General features: G+C 34.1%; 1 protein-coding gene across 5 annotated transcripts in view; it reads left to right on the top strand.

Annotated features, from left to right (window-relative positions):
- Nucleotides 1–2,230: 2,230 nt before the first annotated feature.
- Nucleotides 2,231–21,095, top strand: part of LOC108364878 (uncharacterized) — a 41,792-nt gene continuing 22,927 nt past the window's right edge. For 4 of the 5 annotated variants that reach the window (XR_001847836.1, XR_001847834.1, XM_017618744.1 and 1 more), the window contains exon 1: nt 2,232–2,402. The gene's annotated coding sequence lies outside the window, so the exon portion shown is untranslated. Of the gene's footprint in view, nt 2,407–21,095 lie in introns of all 5 variants that reach the window. The other variant, XR_001847835.1, reaches the window with a different exon arrangement.

Here is a 21,095-nt window from a genome sequence, read left to right as displayed (position 1 = left end):
CAATTTAAAAAAAAAAATCATTGTATTTATTATAATTTTTTGTGAATGAAATTAATTTTTCATGTACAAAATTTGGTGTTTTCTTCATTCAATATGCTTTTTTTCTTTTGAAAACTGGGGGGGTCAAATGCCATTTTTGGTATATAGTTTTTTCGCCTTTTTTGCCTAGAATTAATCGTAGAATGTGAATTTTCACTCACTTTCTTCAAAAATTTTGCTTCGGACAAATTACTCCTACTTAATGGTAAGCTAGGTAAGAATAAGCAAAGCGTTGCCACCTGTTAAAAATTTAATTCAAATAAGTTAAATGAATTGTTACAATATACGTAAGTATCAATCTATATGGTTTTGAAAAATTTTACCCCATCCTACATATATTAACTGATTCAAAAGTCCTTCTTAATACCCTTATATGGATATCAGACGAAAGATATTTAAAAGCGTTGTAGTTTAAAAATACTTTGAAGAGGGTTGCCACCAGTTAAAAATTTAAAATTAAAATTAGCATATAAGTTAAATGTATTACTACAATGTGGTTATCAATCAAAATAGTTTTAAAATGGATTTATTTCTAAACTACTAGAGTTGCCACTTGTTTCAAAAATCAATCTTAACTAGAATTAAGGCAATTGGGTAATTGAAATATGCATTAAAATATGGCATTCCTGCGAAAGAGGTTTAAGATGGTTATAGTTTTAAAATACTTCGAAGAAGGTTGAAAGCTGTTTAAAAATATCAAGAAAAATTATACAATTTTTAATGAGTTATTACAATATGAGTATTAAGACAAATGGGTTTGAAAAGGATTTATGTCTAATATACATGAGGGTTGCCACCTGTTTTATAAGTCATATTTAACTTAAATTAAGGGAATAAGGTAATTGAAATAAATGTGTGTACATACATATGTCAAACGGACACCCATAGTCACACGAGAGAGGTTTAAAATGATTGTAGTTGGCTATTTATTTAGAAAAGGGTTGCCGGCTGTTTAAAAATTTAATTTCAAATTATGTATAAAGTAAATAAGTTAGGCTTTACATATTAGGGTTGCAACCTGTTTACAAACTCAAGTTCAACGAAAATTAAGGGAATACATACATTTTTTGTAAAGGATATCAGATCTGCGCCGTTTGGGTTTAAAGGCTTTAACAATAGGTTTCATTTCTTGTAGCTTGGACTTTTCACGTAGGTATGAGTCTATGTTCTTAGCGGAGTTTAAATATGTTGGCTTTTATTGAGATATGTAAATTATATACGATACTATGTTTATATCTTTAAACTTTAACTGTATTTCCCTTTCGACTTTTCCACCACCTCATGCATTTGCGTGTTCAGCATGAATTCTTATCAACCTACTGCTTACACATCTATGAGTCTTCAGGTGAGACATAAAAGCTTTTATTTTGTGATAAGAAAGCTTTTCAGCCAAGCCAACAGAGGGCGTTTAAGAACAAGCGCACAAAACGGAACTTGCGATAAGGATGATAAATATATTCTGGTGCTCTTAGGCAAACAAGCGTTGGGCGTGAATGATTACTGGCGCTAAATTCGTCAAGAGTAGTATACACCGAAAAATATTGTTAGACATAAAAAGAGTGTATATGCTTTTAACGAAAGAAATCGAAATTAGATCGGATATTCGTCTGAAATAGCATAAAGAAAGTGCTCTGTTTGAAGAAACTTCTTTGAAAATTCACTTTTTATACGCTCACCATAGTCGAAGTGAAGAGAGGGTTCTCATAAAATGTATCTCTTTTTTATGATACACTTCTCTTTCTGCTGCTGATTTTCACCACACTTGTAATTCAAAAAACATGCTATGCTGCCAAATTTTGTATTGTACGTATCCTGCCAACGGGATGCTGACAACCAATTTCACTCACTCGTGCACACTCACTCTTCTTACTCGGCGCACAATTATGCTTGCCGCAGTCATGTGTATGCTCTCCGTAACAATTTCGTACTCGAGCTGTCTTGCAACCAGTGCTGCTTGAGAGTAGCTACACATCAGCGGGTAAATCTATTTTTACCCATACAAACCCGCGCAATTCTCCCCTTGTCATGCGTCTGGCATCTGGCGCAAAACCGGAGCCGACTGATTTTACGCTGATTGTTGCTCTTCTCACTAAACTAGATAAGTACGTTGTGTTGCTGCTGGAGAGCAGTCTATCGAAGACGAATTGGCAGCCAAAAAAAAAAGAAAACAAAAAAATTGCAAGTCTTCTATTTAACATCAAGGGATAAATCCCGAAATGGCTCAGTCTGTTTTTGTAAACGGGCGTTAAATGGTCGTTGAGCGGCGGAAGTGCGTCGGCTGGTTTCTTTCTACTTTATTTTTGTTGGTTGTTGGCAGTTCACCAGTGAATTTGTTTTGCAAGCAAATTTCAAAGGCATACACGGTCGGTAATAAAATTTCACGCCTATACGTAAATGAGTTAAATGAAAGAAAAGTGTGCTTGTAGTGAATTGAGGAAAAAGTTGCTTGTGTAGCACAGAAAATTCGCCAGAACTTTATATTAAAAGTTTCACAAAAAGAAAAGGTTACTGAAATAAATAAATGTGATAGTCGATAAAGACGTAGTACTATGACTAAAGTTGTGCACCAAAATCATTGCAAAATATCTAGTTGGCAGCTATATTCTTAGTCAACTGCCTGTGGCTGTAGCGGTGCCCTCGCTTGACTAGGTCCTTCGGCTGCTATAAAGATAAGAATCTCATATCCCTTGTAGCTTTATTACATTGTGCGTCAAACAGGAAGTGAAATAACTAAAAGAGAAAATAGCAGTAATCTCAAGCCTACAATACGAATTGGAATAGGAAAATAAGAAGAGTAAAAACCTGAAATAAAAGTGCTACAGAAAATATTTAAAGAAGATTGGTAGAAAGTGAGCACTAGTTAAGCGACCCAAAACAGAAAATGTGTGATTGTGGAAGAAGCGGAAAATGTAGAAAAAGTGAGAGCATGGAACCTTATGGAAATTAAAGTAGCAACAACTTAAGTGGGTGCAGCAGCCTTATTTTTTTGTTTTGGGAAAAAAGAAACAAAAAATACGAAAATGTAAAAAAAGCAAAACAGAAAATAAAAGAAAAATGCAAAGTCACGATAGCATCAAAGCTTTTGGGAAAACAGTTGCTCCAATGTATTATCTTAAGCGCACTAAATACTTGGAGAAAATGGTGATTACATTTTTGAATAAAATAAAATAGAAATTTGGTGCAAGAAAGATAACAAATAATAAGAAAAGTTTTTGCGACACGTAAAAAGCGAAATTGGTTCTTTGCTGCTTAGCTATAAGAATGATACTAAATGTTGACAAAAAGAGCAAAAGTGAGGTTATAAACTGGGAATATAATCATTTTTTCATAACGGCGGCGCTGATTTTATTTTCAGACGGTGCTGTGAAAAGTATGATATATGCGACAATTTGGCTTGAATACCATTTAATCACAAAACATGTAAAGTACCGATTTTGTCTAACATTGAAGTGAACAGCTGCAAGTGAAGAAAAAAAGTATCATAAAATATGCGCAAAGAAAATATACATTGAATGGTCATATGAATTTAAATACATAAAAAATTATGTATGAACATTTTTTTTATTTAAATATTTTCTTAATTTTAGCCCATTTATTCTCATTTGTTATGGAAACAGTTTCATACGGATGACTGAAAATATTTAAAATTTGTGAAAATTTGCCAAAAATATTTTTTATTTTTTATTTTTTGCTTAATGTTTTTGTACTTAAAGCTGAGTGCAATATTTATTGGTAAAACGTATTTAAATTTTATTTGCGAAAAAAAAATTCTACATATTTTCTCCCTGCAGTTAAAAGTGTAATTTGGGAAGCCAGTGAGTTTTGATTGAAATGCAACACTGCTTCTGCTAACAAACCATCTGATTCACCTAACATTTTTTTGAATTCGCCACGTGTTGTACAAGCGCTGAAAGCAGTAAACTTCGCTCATTGTATGTGGGCTGAATGAACAACTCAGTGAGAGAGCAGATCAGGTTGTTTACATGCATGCATGCATACAAAAATATTTATTAGATCAACAAATAGTGGATAGACACTCTGGCCAATGGTAAACATCTATGCATCAGCTATGCATGGTCGTAAGTCATGCAGAGTTCGAAAAAAAGCATCGAAATCTTTGTCCAGAGGGTGCGCAAGACAAGGATGGGTATGCTTTTGAAGTACCATCAGCCTATTACTTAAGAAAGTTTTGTTATATGACACTTGAGAAGTCCATAGCATGCTTTAATTCGCTTACCTAAATACAGACTTTTGTAGGTACCATTGGCAAAAAGCCATAACTTCCGCTACAAATTGTGGCATTTTTCTGCAGATTAGCCCCGTCAAGCTGAAAAAAGCGCATTAGTGAAAAATAACTTTCATACTGAAGGCATTTAAAATCGACTTCTTTTAAGGGAACAAAGAAATTAGAAAAAAAAACACAAACCCAAATTTAAAAGCTAAGCCATTGCTTTTTCTTAAAATTTCAGATCTTTTGCTTAAATTTCTTTGAATAAATTGAGTAAAAGGAAAAAGCAATTGCTTATCTTTTATTTGTATGGCCCTATGTAGAGAAATCAAAGGCTACTTGTCGAATAGACTGAAAAGTGACTGACTTATCGATCTGCCCTTAACCCTTCTGTTACATTAAAAAATTCTTACTCTTAATACATTAGAAAAAGTCTCAAGACTGCGTTAAAATTTAATTTAGTCATTATTTCCAGCAAAATGAGGAAAACGCAGCCTACTGTGGGTCATCAGTAGCTAGTAGCTCACGTAAGTTTTGAAATAATTTCTCTTGCAGTAGAAACAACTTTCTTTTTAAATATAGGATCTTGAAAAGTTGTTTATGCAATTATTTTCAGTTTAAAAAATATTGAAAAGTTTAAGTTACAAAAGGTTACGAAATGACCTTAATGCAACAGAAGGGTTAAAATTTTTCATTTTCGAAAATAATGAAAAAAATAATAATTTTTTAAATCCATAAATTTTCTGGAAACATTGATGAAAAATGAAAATAAAAGAAGTCCTCATCGGGTACCCTGTGGCAATGCCTGACCACGCATTACCAATAACTCTAGATGACGTTGCACCAATTGTAACAATTAACTTTATGGGCCGTATCTCATGTTGGTTTTAAAATTTATCTGGCCTTTAAACAAAAATTTTGTACTGGAAAAGTATAAATTTTAAAACCTAACTTTTTCGAAAGCTTTGGAGAAGTCCGCATGTACTTATAACGTCTTATTGCGCATTTGAATTGATTCAACCATTTTGTTGCTTTGTAGAGCTAAATGAGAACAGGTTGACCTATCGGGGAATAAGCCAATATTATCCTATTTACTTAATCCAATAATTTCAAATATATTTCAGTATCAAATAACTTAGCCAATGTGCTTTATTTAACTATCGGGCTGTAATTACAGACATTATTGCGATCAGCAGATTTTAATATTGGAGTACGGGTACAAATTTTCCATTGTTTTGGGAAAAGGCGTTTATTGAGGCACTCTTGAAAAAGAAGGAAATAAGAAAGTCTTAAACATTGGAGCATTTTTTAAAAAAGATAGTTTAGAAACATTCGGAATCTTGACTCGAAGCTGAAATAGCAAGTAAAAGATCGTTTTCGGAAACAGAGAGCTCTATACTCTTGTCATCTTATTTTTCAGCTTTGTTAATCTGGAATTAAACCATGGTGGAATTTTTCGAACAATAAGTAATTCGCTTTATCGGGACGTAGTTGCAAATAACTAGATACAATCAATTCAGCACTAATCGAGCAATTAAGATCTGATTTAGAATTTTAGCGGAGAAAGCTTGGTTAATTACTCGACTAATTGCCTCTCTGCATGTAATATTAGAATGTTTCATGCAGCGATGCTGGGGTGATTGATTCAGTTTTTCCAAACCGGTTTCCTCTTTTTTTTTTAAATCTTGATTTTTCGAATATCGTATAAATCGGATGTTTTCAGCGAAGAAACCATTTTCTTCATATCAAACTGATATAGACCTCTTAATAAAGTTTCGAGTTCCTCGAACTTCCAGTTCAAGTTTAAGGGAAATACTTACTTTACTACACCTCCGAAGAAGCTTTTTTATGGCTGGAGTTTACTGTTATGTTTGAGACTTTCTGCTATGGGGTGACCGCTATATGAAAAAAAAACTTTTTTTGATGTTTCTAAGACCAGAAATTTAACCATGGACCTGCCGGGTGGCAGTAGGTACATTCAGGTACTCGGCGACGGTGGAATAGCACTACTCGAATCCAAAAAAAAAGTCATAAAGAAGCTGTAAGTTATTAAAAAAGGTTAAAATAAAACCAAACGTGATTTGTTTTACTGATTTTTATTTTTTTTACTTTTGGTCTAAAAAAATTGAACTTATTTTGCTTGGCTTTGTTTTTTTTTTCGTAATAAAAGCCATCTTTCTTTTTTGTAATTTTTGATCATGACTTTATACCAGCATACGCATTTTCACTGTATGAAAACTATGTAAAATAAAGCCCGGATAAGGTTTTCCTTAATTTCAATATCGGGCTTAATTCAGGTCTGGCTTTCGGAGTATATGCTTACTTTCTTGAATGGTGCTTATTATCTTTGTGCTTGCAAAGTTCGCTGCTGCATTTACGGGGGCTATCTCCGCCATTCTCTCGAAAAAAAGGCACTCTAGTTCCCGTACTTTAATTTCTATTCAGATTACCATGCGTTTAAAACTTCTATCATAAAATCTTTAGAAAATACTATGCAGTAGTACCTTGCCTTAATTATTCATTAATTCTGTAACCAGCCAATCATGTTCATATTAGAAAACCAGTTAAAAAAACGAATTTAAAAACTGATCTCACAAAAAAAAATCAAGTTAAACGAAAGCTCCAAAAATGACAATCAGTGCTGCAGCTGTCAAAACTCCGATAAATTGCATTGATTTGCCGCGCGTGAAGCTCCCCTTGCTAAACACTTATGCCTTCAGACAGGAAGCAGGCAAAAAAATAGAAACAAACATTACAAAAAAAAAAAATGAATGTCTTTGCATGGGTTTGTAGTCACTACGACGCGAAGGGGTGGGCGTGGTGGCAGCTCAAATTGCGAATGACAAAAATCACTGACGTGCTGTGGCATTTTAATTTTTCTTATCAAGCAATAACGACAGAAAAAAGGAGAAACCCGAAACGCAAAAAAAGTAACACTGAAAAAAAAGCTAGAAATGTCAGACAGCCAGTGAAGTAACGCAAATGAATCATTTGAATCAACGATTGAGCCATTGGAACACCCGCACAATCTGTGATGGCAGAAAAAGTGGCACGAAAAAGAAAAATAAGGGAAAGTACCACACAAAGTTGCAGACGGCCGGCGTCAAAAATTCGTAGCTGAAAATTGAACAGCAAAAATGGAAACGGGAAAAGTTGTCGCTGTCTTTATTGGAAAGAAAAAAATTGAAGAAATTTGTATATTTATCGCCGCCATGCCATTTTCGCTTTGAGTGCCACTCCGCAGTGACATTATCGACGCAAAGCGATGCCATTGACAGTTGACAGGAAAATAAAACAGAGCCGCATTGGTAGTAATTATTACCAAAGCAATCATCATTTTACTTTCTGATGATCATTTATTAAGAAAATTCTTTGCCACTTTTGCCATTTCTGCTGACAACAACCACACTTCAATATTGACAATCGATTTTCGAAAACATTCAAAATGCCAAGCACATACTTATTAGAGCAGCGTCGCATAGCACTCTGGTAGAGCAAAAACAATCGGCACTTGAAAGTGAGTGGGCGGCGGAATGAGCGCTACAGATTGTTTGCTAGCGATGAAGTGCTGACTTTTGAGTGTGAAAAGGAAGCGCAAAGCTGCCATATTGATGATGACGATGGCTTGAAGGAGGAGTCTGTCTGCTGATGTGAGTGATGGGCACAGCCTTAGCATATTCGTTGTTGTAGTTGTTTCTGTTTGTGTCAAGTTTGAGTTCGAGATATGCAGTAATGATAACAAATAATGATGACTATGATGATGATGAGGTGATGAGTGTTAGAACGCTGAATGTACGCTTGTTTCAGCCGTTGGAATCAAGTCAAATTATTTGTTTTTTTTGTGCTTTCGTGCGAGTTTGGCTTTTGCTGGGATCGGTTGAAGTGGGTGTTATGTTGAATGCGGAGGGGCGCGCCCCATAACTTCATTTTCCGACATTCTACTTTTTTTATTCATACCCTACTCTATCTATTATAATTTATGATTATTACTTGTGTATTATTTGCTCATCAGCATAATTTGCACGAACAGCAGCGACAGCGATTGCGATGTACCTTCCATTATCCACTCAACTGCAACTGATCCCCACCTCGCCTTAGCTTCTGTAAGTTATTGGTTTGGTCAGAGATACAAATTTGTGCAAACATTTTTCTTGATTTGATTTCACCTCCTGTCACGTTTGTCTCCATTCTCTAGTTGGCGCGTAGTACTCCACTGCGTATACGTATGCGAATCACCAATTGATGAAGGTGGCAATAAAATGGATTTTCTTGATGCGATATTCGCAATCACGTTTTTGTATGTCGTTATTTTTTTATATAAACCGAATTATTTTCTGTCCAAGTTGGAAATTCGTTCACCATCAAATTTCCGGTCACGCAAGCAAATTCGTCATATTAGATTGTTTTTCGGGTACTTACATAAGTATGTATGTTCATATAAAATTGACAATTCCCGTTGTATTAAGAATTTTGTTTTGGTTAAGATCATTAGAAAATTAAATGCGCTCTTTAAAACCAATTGTCTATTTTCAATTGTCAATTGTCGGGAATGTCTAGGTAGAAGATGAAATATCATGTCCAACAGAGAGATAGCCGTGTACTCTTTTATAGCCACATAAAGACTTGTGAACGACTGCAAAACTGCTTTAAACCAGTTAAGTACGTACTACACTTGGGTGAGTAAGTACTCACTCTTTGGTGAGTACTGGGACATAACGGATTTGGTGGCAACGGCAGAGCTGACGCGCTCGCAAAACGTGTAACCCAATTGAACCTGTATGTCACAGCCTTTCTGCAGTCCGTCAAAGGGTATACACAGCAGTGATTCTAAGTATTATTATTATTATTATTTATTAGGAAAAATATATGCAAATATTAAACCTAATGACAAGAAGGAGTGCAAGCTACTGTGGCCATCGACTCCGAAGCAAATGGGGGGACAAGTTTATATTTTATTATGCAATTTACATTCTACTAGAAAATTATAGATACATATAATATTTTCATAAGATGGCGTTTTTAACAATGTTTGGTATTGAGTGGAAGCAAAGTGTTTTTGCCTAATACTCTCTAAAGCTGTGCAGGTGCGCATGATGTGATCAACGGATAGCGTGTTGGGACAGAATGGGCACGGCGGTATAGGGTTTCCGGTGAGAAGATGTTGATGTGTGATTTGTGTATGACCGATCCTCAAACGTGTAAAGATGGTTGCCTCAAGTCGAGAGATGTTGCTGGGGTAAAATGTTTTATTTCGAAGAGGGTTGAGGTTTGTGTATCGGTGTTGAAACTTTCTCCATTTTGCGCGTCTTCCCTCATGTACGTACCGGTGTAACATTTTTCTGAGATCGTTTTGTTCATGTATTTCATTGAGAAGAGTAGGTGCTGATTCGAAATATTTAGCTGCCTTGTCTGCATGTTCGTTCCCAGCAATACCGACGTGACCTGGGACCCAGAGCAAAGCTATTTTTCGTTTGTATTTGATGCAAAAGTCTCGAATTTTAGATATGAGTATGGAATTGCATAGGTGTTAACCATAGATTAGTAGGTTAAGTTGCGGTAACTGTCACTCTTCTTAGGGAATGTAGAGAGGCAAAATTTAGCTAGAAAATGAAGTCTATCTTCTTGTGTACCTCATCTACTTTATCACGGAAAGGAGCCAGTTTTTTTATTTCCGCAACATAGAATAAATTTGGATGCCTTTGAAATCTTAGCCTGACCGGCAACGGTGCGAGAGATATTTCAGAGCAAAGGTAGTTAGAATAGGTCGTAAAATTTATTAGGCGATTATTGGAAAACGGGGCGTGCCACCTTCCATACAAACCGAATTTTGCATACTGCATATCTACCCTGCAGTAAAAAGCCAAAGCAGTTGGAAAAAATACTAGTGCATTAACTTGTATGTGCCTATCAGTACGACAATGTCCAAGAACGTAAGCGTTCAGCGTCATCTGCCTTTGAACTGCCAAAGTCAAAAATAAAACGCAATTACTTGCTTTTCTTACAAATTACGGCATGGCGTCAAGTGAAGACTACTGGCTCTGGTTCTGAAACAGCAAGTTCGAGGCCGCTTGGAGGTGGTTAAAAGACCCTGCAGGAAATTGAGTTAGTTTGAAAGTAATTTATAAACTACTTTATTGTCAATGATAGCTAATTAAAATTCTCACTATATTACCTGCACCGAACTCATTTATTTAATATGGCGATATCCTAGGAAGCAGTCAATTGCCTTTTACTGCATGTATTTTCAACTACTTTAACCCTGTGATTCAGTATGTCAGTCTCATCTCAAGTCATTAAATTTGAGATTAGCAATTAGTGACTATTTTTGTGACTAGAGATGATTTGACTATTTCAGCGGGAGAGAGTCACAAAAAGTACACCAAAAATGTTTGGTCAAAACAAACACAGACAGTCAATTGATAGCGTTTGCGTATGCCTTTTGCCGCGCCGCCCGAAGAGTCGCAATGGCCGAGTGGTCAAAGCATTAGGCCGCCAGTCGAGAGGGTCCGGGTTCGAGTACTCCTCGGGCAGAGGATTTTTTATTTTTGTTTTTTTATTTAGTATTTTTTTTTCTTTTTTTTATTAGTTTTATTTTTTTAATAATCTTTAGATTTTAATGATAAAAAAATTATTATTTTTCAATGGATTCGTATATTACAGCATTTTGGTTTATTTCCTAACGAAATTCTTATTGAACAAATTTCCTAGCTTCATATTCGCGTTTTTTTTTTTAATAAAATGGAAAGCAATTAACTTTTTCTCCATATTTTTATTTTTGAACGTGAATTGCTCGTGAAAATGTGGGACTAAAATGTTTCAATAGAAAAAAATATATTTTTCCTGGGACAAAATTCACCGGGTCTGCTAATCGTGTAATAAAAATTTGCACTGTTCATATATCTACTTCAAAATATATATCAACTTTGAAATATTTTAACTTCAAAGTTAAAAGGAAATATTAAGCACTTTTGTTATTTCATGCGAACTGCGAAAACACTCTGCATGAATTTAACTAATTTCAATTCAACTCTTTTAAAAGGAAGTTTAAAAGCGCCTTTAAGTCTTTAATGCACAACTTTTTCAAAGCCGCAGAGTAATTAATTTGTCGACTTTTTTCGCACACGTTTCCTCACTACTAATACTTACAACTTTTCATTAGTTTTACTTCGATCAAAATGCTAACTTTCTATAAAGTTCAATATTCCACCGCTATGAAAAGCAATTAAACCCTTTCGCTTTGCTTCCTTACTATAGCCTGCAAGCCAATAATGATAGACCATTTTTCAAATGAAAAGTTTATTTATTACTTCATTTTTTTCTTCTAAGCTTTCACAGTTGATTTCCAGTCTTCACAGCAACCTAAGTAAATAAATATGTATTTACGCTTGTAGTTCACTTCGTAGAGCATACCGCACAACTTTTCAGCACTCCATTTATAGTAGAAAATAAAATTGCGATGAGTTTGATTGCATATGTATGTATGTGTTTTGTTGTTGAAGTTTTGCTGATGGTCGACAAAGTAGCAGAGCAAATGAAAAAGCACGTACCACATGAAGTTTTTTTGAAGTGTTTGTTGATGCTTTTGCGGCTCAGCTGCATAGAATTGCAGTAATATAAAACTGTTGTTATTATTTTGTTTGTATATGTATTTTTGGTGTTGCCATTTTCTTGTTGATCCTCAAATCGAATAGCGAGCGTACAAACACGGATATATTGACGGAGAAGCCCAAAGCGGAGTACACATGCAGAGAGTCGATTGATTGTTGTGGCGCTGCTTTTGCTGCATTGACTTTGGTCGCTTGCATACATACATACATATATAGTAATACCTTAATGGAGTTTCTATTATTTTATTTTTTTTTACGAATTTAACATTTTTATATGGAATAATGGAATTTCTCGTAAGCTCAAGATACGCGGTTAAATAGAAATCCATGTTTTTACATTTTTTTATTTGTTTCTATTGGTCGATATTTCGACAATCAGAAACTTATCGTTAGGGAATATGGGTAGCTCAGTGCTTACTCATTCATATACATACACGCACACATATACATGCATACATACATTTAAAACATCAAAACTGCGCACGCTCTTTCGCGCCCAATTTTTTCTGCGATTTATGCTGCCGTTTTGTCTTTCACCAGTTTTCGTTTTACGTCATGCCCCTTTATCATTTCTCCATTTTCGAAGCCTATACGCTACCAGTTTAGCTGTTATTCGGGCTTTTGCAATCACATGCGGCCTTCACACACAAATGGGCCTGCTTTTACGGTGTACATGGCGTATACGTAACATTTTAATTCAATTCGGATGCATGTCCTTCGATACGGATTCGAACCTACAACTGTATTTGGCTTTTTACTGGCATATTTTCGAATCTACAAAGGGGCAGTAGTGAGGGGGAAAGCGAAAAATAACTAAAAATGCCTCGCGAGTGCTGGTTGCAAAGGGTTTGGCAGGAATGCGCGTACATTAGGGAGATCCAAAAATAACATGCGGAGAAAAACGTTAAAAATGGTAAAAAATGGAAAAAGGATAACCGTGATTTTTTTTTCTTAAAGAAAGCTATTTAGAACTGCTTCAAATCCCATGAAGTTCTCCTTGTATTTTCGTAGAAATGTAATAGACTATTAGAGATTCAATATTTTTCAATCGAAAGACTCTGCTTCTCTTCAGGAGACCTTTAGTAACAATACGCGATTGTTTATTTAGCCATTTTACAATAATAACCAGGGACCACAAATAACTCAATATCTCAAATTTATAAACTGAAAACGTTGCCCGAATTCTGAAATTTAACGAAAACGTTGTTTCATAACAGTTATTAAATGAAAAATATTTTTGGTGTTTCGCATATAAGAGTTTTAACCCAAGGTTTATTCTTTACGTTGCTTCATAACAGTTATTGACCAACGTTTATTTTTTACGTTGCTTGATAACAATTATTGACCAACGTTTATTTTTTACGTTGTCCGATAAACATTGTAAGATAAGAATATTAACGAAAACGGAGATGGAGAAGAAAATAAAGATGATGAAAATAAAAGAGGAGGAGAGAAATAACTATTATCAGACATCGTAAAAATAAACGCTGGGTAACAACACTTATTGGCGACGGAAAATATATGTAGGTCTCCTGCGTAACAGTTATCAGGCAAGGTAAACGTTGGGTTATAACTTTTGTCAGCGAAATAAAAATTATTTCGAATGTAATAACTGTTATGGAACAATGTGTTGTTTGATAAAACTTATAACTGTTATGTCCCTTATTTATATATTGTAGGTCCCTCAAAACGCCAAAAAAATGCAATGGGGGATTCATAAAATATCGTTATTACTAAAAATGGTAAAATAGACAATTGAGTTATATTACTGGAAGCTTCTTGAAGAGATTGATTGATTTTTAAGAATTCTATACCATTTCTACGAAAAAGTTTACTCCCATATAAAATACAGCTTCATCTTTGATCATATTTAAAAAAAAAAATCTTATTTCTCATTTAATTTTTTAATCATCCTATTATACGTACATGCATACGTTTATACTCGTGAAAAGGCCAAAAAATTGTCTGCGCAAATCTCAGATCTTTTTTGCACTTTACTCTGCCTGCTGCTGTTTGTTTTGATTTTTTTTTGTTAGTTTCTTTTGCCTTTCCGTTACTTTGGTGCGTTGAGTTTACATTGGCAGCTTTGATGGATTATAAATCGATTGAATATGTTCGATGTGTCATGTAGGATGTTTTTTTTTTGGGACTTTGAAAGAGCAAAATTAAAAATTCTCACAAAAGAAAAACATAAAAAATTCCTTTTCCGCTATGCTAGTTACTTTTACTTTGCTAATACAAAAGCGATATTTTGAGTTATTATTTTTAAATTTTATTTTCTATTTTTGAATTGAAAACACCAAATTCGATCTAAATTGAATATGAGCGAAATGTCAGAACACATTGTATGCCATTTTCTACTTTTTCCAAAAGTTGTGCAAGCAATAACGAATTAAAATGTATGAAAAGTTGCCACAAAAACTGTTAAGCCATTGAGCAAGCAGGCATTGATGTAAAGCTCAAAATGAAATTGGAGAATATGAATTAAAACAAAAAAACAAAAAACATACATACTGCAAAAGTATTGCATTAGATTGTATGCCAGCTTTGGCTTTTAGTTTACTTTTTGTTTGAACTCAAACATGGATGAAATTGTTTCAAATTCAGCTGGCATTGTTTATATTTCATTAATGTCACCCGGGTCGGATGAGTTACGTATTTTGTACGTAATCATAGTTTAAGCTGGATTTTGTGGCGGCAGTGGCAGAGCAGAGGATTTATGCAAATGCACACATGAGTAGTTAAGCTTTAGTTGAGCAAAACTTTGTGTGTTGTTACTTGCATACATACATAAAATAAAACAGTACATGTTTACGTAAAACGTACTTGCATATTTATTTTTGTAGCTGTCGTAGATATACATATGTACTTATGCTACCAGACTAATAGCGAATTTATGTATGCTACGCGGTTAGGCGCAAAGCGCGCAGTCTCTAAAAAATCAATTAAACGGAATTTCGACGATAATTGTTTTACATACATATGTACATACGTATATTTTTTACCACCAACGTTGCAACGCATATATGTAATTTACATGTGCCTGTGTCGATTTGGTACGCAAAAAAGTTTGTAGTTTCCATTCCCTTTAATTTGAAATTTTAATTTGAGCGGATTATGGTTTAGTAAAATTTTGCTCCAGCTATGCACAAAAAGCATTATTTTTTTGTTTACTACTTAATTTCTGGGTTTATTAAATTGCCGAAAAGTTACTTCTAAAGGCTACGCATAGGTTAAGGCTTAAACAATTTCTTTACTTGATACAGCTTGTACTTTTTACATTTTTTTTTTACTTGTAAAAAGTACTAAAAGTACGAATTTCAAATTTACATTCGTAGCTATTCGGATTCAGTGCAGGCAGTTTGTTGGTTCCACGAAAATCGAGCCTACGTTGGAGTCAGTGATAGATAGCCCTGCATAAATTATTGCAATACTTGACATTTTACACCACCGAAAATAGCCTTATCTTCAATGCTTTATTTTAATTCCATTGTGTGCGCATTTTTAACATTTTTTTTTGTTTATTTAAAGTCACTGTTTTTTCATTTGTCAGCTGTAAGGTGAAGGTTATGTGCAATTTTATCGACAAAAATCTTCACAAGTCTTTCATGGCTACTGATTGCTGTAAAATAAATGCACTTTATCGCCTAAAAATAGACGCTAAGCAGCCATGAATATGCATTTTGAAAGAAGATTGTGGATATAACAAATAAAACATTGTAGAAAGCGCGAAATATGTCAGCGGAGGAAGTATTTAATGAAAAAAGGTTAAAGTAAACTGTATAAATGTAAGAATGCTTTAGCTTTGTCGGCCTTGTTAAATTCCTGAAATACCACAATATGTAGCTCACCAAAAAAAACAGAAACAAATGAGAAAAAAAAGAACAACAGTAACTGAGCAAGACAACAAAATACACTCTTACGAATGTGAAAAGGCTTAACGTTTTTGTTTTTGTGTTTTTGCTCTGTCTTTGTTGTCTGCCCATCGGCTATGCTACTACTCGTTTATGTTTTGCAACCTTTCGTTTGCCCCCTTCTTCGTTGCGCTTTTTTACCAACTATTTGCTCGTTGCTTTTACATACATTTTGTATTCATGTAGGTCCTTAAGCGTTTTAGCTCCAGTGCCCCTCGTATGGCTTATGAAAACAAATTTTAGCGCACATCTAAATGCATGCATACATACATAAATGGCATATCTATACTTATATATATGTATGTAAGTACTTGCGCACTTGTATGTACATATATAGCAACGGTTATGTACTTGCTAAACTAGAGCTACAATTGAGTACACGCGAAAGTCGACTGTCTGACTGTACATATATATATGTTTTATGCAGTTAGTGGGCCATCGCCATGTTACAGGCAGAATGTCTACACAGAGAAGCTGCGGCGAAACGCGCTTAACTCAGTTTAGTAGCTGGCAGTATAAGTACGCGCTCCACTGCACACACAAATACATGCGCACATGATGAGACGCATACATGCGCAGATATTACAGAGTGCTGTCAATCAGTGGTCGTTGAAATGGTTTCCTATCAACTTTTATGACAGGAATGTGTGTGTATGTGCATGTGCTCATGTATGTATTCATGCAGGAAGGAAATACATACATATATATATATATATGATAGGCTTAGATATCTACTTTTACTTTACTGCTAAAGGCTACAATATTCGTATATTTTTTTAGTTGGTCGGCCTGCCGCAGTAAATGCTCGTTCAACATACAAACATACATATATAAGTACATAGAAATTAATGTATGGTTCACTTTGGCCGACAACTAAGCATGTACTTAAAGTAGGTAATAATAGTTTGATGCTGAAGCAAATTTTTTCAAAAAAGACAAACAAAAAAAAAGTAGAAAAATAAAAGTAAAATAATTTTCAAAGCGAAAGTTAAAGTATTCGAAAAAGTTTATTGGTCTACACATTGGCTACTAAATACATGCTGCATGATAACTAGGACCGGCAAAATGTTCAAGGAAGTATGGTCCTAGCTGATTGTTGGAGTTTCCGTAGTGTATAATGAAATTAAGTAAAGCGTAATTATGTTTGAAAAAAGTTTAAACCTGCTGAGCGTACTTTTAAAAGTCGGTAGAAGAGCGGAAGTAGGACCGGCAGCGCACAGTGGGCCATCGCCATATACATAAGCATTTGTGGTGTATGCTGCTAAATTCGCTGAAATTTCGCATACATGCTATTTTGAAAGATACTAATAAACTAACCTTTTTATTGATTTGTCGAAAAATAAATAAATCTAACACAAATTAAAATAAAAATCGCTTTGCCTTCAGCTCCAAAACGTAGCTAGAGCAATTCGAAAGCTTTGCCCCGCTCCGAAACGACTTCGTTCGGCTTGACTCAGCTTGCTGTGTGTACGTACACTTAGGAATGAAGGAGTGTGGAAAATGCCTATATGTGCAACATTGCCAAAATCGGTGCCTATTTAAAAAAATAAATAAACAAATATTAAAAAAATATATTTTAATAAAGTTTGGCATTATCCGCATGCCATGGCGTATGAGTTATTGATCGGCATCAAAATTCATTGCTTATTAAAATTCTAAATTTAATGGAAAGTTAAATTTTGTTTAGCGCGATAGAATTTGTGTAATTAGTACATTCTAGAGGTATAAAAATATCTTCAATTAAAATCAAGCCATTAAAAAATTTAGGCAGATATTTCGATTGGGCTGTTTTTATGATAATTTTTATGAACCCAAAGTCTTCTCAAACTATGCACAAAAAACCTTTTTTCGCAAAAGAAAATGGAAAATATATAACTTGATACAAAAATATTAGTTAAACACATGCAGGTACATGTGTTTAGTAAAAAATATAAAATACCAAAATATAAAATACCAAAATAAATCAGGCTACTCAACAGAAAAAAACCGTATGTACGAATGATCAATTAGTGCGCCTAAAAGTATGCAATAACCAACAATACATTAGTGCAACTCTCAACTACAGTAGAGTGTACTTTGTTGAAAGTAAAAAATGTTGCCTTATTTTAATTCCATAAGCTGCATAACGCTATTAATTTCCCAAAGCTTAAGTTTTTAAATTAAAAAAAAATAATAATTTAACTTGATTTTCTGTCTGACATCGTTACTTAGATATGTATGAAAGTTAGAATTAATAAAAAAAAAGTATTATATCAGTTTTCAATTCTCATTGTGTCTGCTTTGTATGCTATTTATTCAAAAGTTCCTAATATATTACTTCGCTTTCTACACAGAAGGGCTAATCATCTTTCAAACAAACCCAGTGACTTGCCAATCCGCGGCAACTTTCAACATTTTTAACTTTCAAAATAACCACTGATGCTTCAAACATTATTATCGCTTATATTGAAAATGACGTTGCTTTAATTTTCTGCCTGGGCACAAGACGATAGTCGCCTAAAAAAGGCTTACTGTAGCATGCAAATTTTGAGCGCGTGTGTTTAAAATCGCAAAGCGGTAGTAAAATTTGCACAAAACTCTCACTTAAGACAAATTTTGCTGCGTAGCCTTACTGATTACTTAGTATTGAAAGTTTCCTTTATTAGGTATTTGTGTATTTGTTTCAGGGTAGTCAACTCATTTTTTTATAATTCCCCGATTTCGACATTGAAATTCCCCGATTTTGCCTGAAATTTCGACAAATTCCCATATCTCCTTATTTACAAAAAAATATGAAATTTGAAATATTGCTGGTCTTTCTGTTTATTGTTTTCTTCTAATGTTATTCATCTATGTATTCATAAACCAAAATTTTATAAGGTTAGTTAACAAAAAGTCATTAAAAAATGTGAATATAATGTTTACAAACATACAGTGGTCGTAAAAAAATTAGTTGCACTAAATTTTTGATTTAAGTTATTTTTTGATTAAAATATAGTTAGTTCTTTAACAAAAACCGTATCCAATTTTCAAACTTTGTGCAATATTAAAAAAAAACTCCAAAACTATCGTAAAAATTTGAAGCATTTTAATTAAGTTTTTTGGGTATGCAATTCGGGGAATTCCCCACGAGCTGGCTTCCCTGATGTGTTTATATAATTTGGAAAAAAAATAAAAAATAACATAAACACTAAGAATTATCAGATCATACATACATATATTAAATATTATTAAAGAATAGGGAATTTGCGTAAATTGTAGCAAAATTTTAAGAGTAGTTATATACTTGTGAGTGAGATTTTTTTTTTGCTCTTGAAGTTAGAGAAGTGTGTAGTAGTTTGAGGTAAGCATATGTAATTTCGAAACCAAAAACCAAGTCAACTCCAGGTGCATAAATTAAAACAAACTTTCGACAGCCTACCATTTTGCTCGCCTACTTTCCGGCGTAATTTGTTAATTCGGCAAATTTCTTTGCGTTACGTGCATACAAAACGAAGAAAACAAAACAGAAGACACATTAAGAGTTCTGAATTTAACAGCAACCCTTACCACATTTGCCACTTTGACGATTTCGCAATTGCTTGACACACGGAAAGTTTGTTTATCAAACAAATTCACTGCCAGAGTTGGAGTAAGGTGTAGTAGTAATGTATGTACATTTGCACTTCAATACATATGCGTAAAGTGTGTGCGGTTAAACGCAAGAAGTTCAAATGGCGTTGACACTTCTCGATTAAGCAGGATTTTTGACAGACGCGCAGTTTTTGTCTGTTGTGAAATTAAATATTTGTGAATCGTATATGTATGGTTTTGGTTTGCCACTTGTGGCGAAGTTTTAATTGACACATAATTAAGTTTGTTTGGCTGCATACCTACTTGCGGTGGGTGGAAAAATAAATGTGGTTGCCGCGCTTCAACTGAGTTGCTGGTTGAAACGCCTCAAGGTACGCTGCGCCTTCGCGCTTTTACTAATAATTTATTTATTTAGCCTTCAAAGTCATGAATTTTGATTGGATTTCTCTGGGTTTCTTCTGATTTGGATTGAGATTGATGCCCAGAAGGAAGAAATTCAAGTTACACAACTTGGAAGCATATGCGGCTAAATAAATTAATAGGAATTTTTTCTTCGTTCACTGCCTTAAAAGCCTTGCGCCGCAGTAAATTAATGACTACAGCTGCGGGCGAAAATACTTAGATTTTCTACAGCAAAGTTACTTAAACCTTTTGCTCTATGAGGTTGGTTATAGGCAATTTAATTTCCGTATATATTAAAATAAAATCAACTAGCTTAAGTAACCGAAATTGATGTAATCGCATATTTTCTTGCTTAATTGCGAAATTTGCGCTGTGGATTTAACTTTCTCAACTCAGTGCAATTTTGGAATATATTGAGTAGTAAGAGTTTACTCCCAGGATATCTACCTCTTCCTGATTTTATTTCCGCTCTTTGTTAGTTGCTTTTTACTTGTTATCGACCCTTCGATAATTTAATTTAAATCTGATTCTCTTTTTTCACCGTTTGGCGGGGAATCATAAAAACCAATCGCGTGAGGCATATTTTGAGTGCGAATCTTCCAACTCGTTTCTCCAAAAAGTATAGTATTCTTTTAGGGTGAGATAAAAATAACAGCTAGGTAGCAGAACTCGAGCATTCTTCTAGGGGTCTTTAAAAACGTATACAATAGAAAAACCGCTCAAAGGAAAATTTGTTTAAAAAGAGGGTTAAGTTTGTTATATATGAGCCGGTTTTCGGTAATAAATGGCGGTACCATATAATAATTTCTTTACAGGCAGATCGAATCTGGACGGAAGCCCAATAAAAAGGTGGCCTTGCAGGAGAGCACTTTTTGTATCGTACATTAAGCTCTTAAGCTTTGGAGTTAAGACACAAAAAATAGGCGCATGTGAGTTGGGATAGTTTTCAGTTTTGGGATAGCGCTCAGTTAGTACGAAGTTAGAATCGTTTATCGAGTTAAGATTGTCTTACTAACGACATTCAACACTATTTTCTCTGTATTAATTAAATTAAACTGTAAATTAGTGAACTGTTATTGAACTACAAATTTTCAAAACAAAGAATAAATATCCTTACCCAAGGGTGAAAAGGTCCGAAGTCCATTTTTTGAAATTGTTCAGGAGAGACGTAAAATCGATCTAGTTTCGCATTATCTGTTATTCTGCTTCAAAAACAAAATTTTGGCAAAAAGGGGCTGCCACCTTTAGTTAGTTTAGTGCTACTTCATCTTAATTATGTTTTTGCATCTAATTATTTTTGTAGCTTTATTTTTATAGTTGCTATAATTTCATAGCTTTCATTACAATTACTTC

The sequence above is a fragment of the Rhagoletis zephyria genome, unplaced genomic scaffold (genome assembly GCF_001687245.7).
Source record: "Rhagoletis zephyria isolate East Lansing unplaced genomic scaffold, Rhagoletis_zephyria_1.1 Rzeph_scaffold_01696, whole genome shotgun sequence".
NCBI classification, from domain to species: Eukaryota; Metazoa; Arthropoda; class Insecta; order Diptera; family Tephritidae; genus Rhagoletis; species Rhagoletis zephyria.
This window is presented reverse-complemented; position numbering and strand designations above follow the sequence as displayed.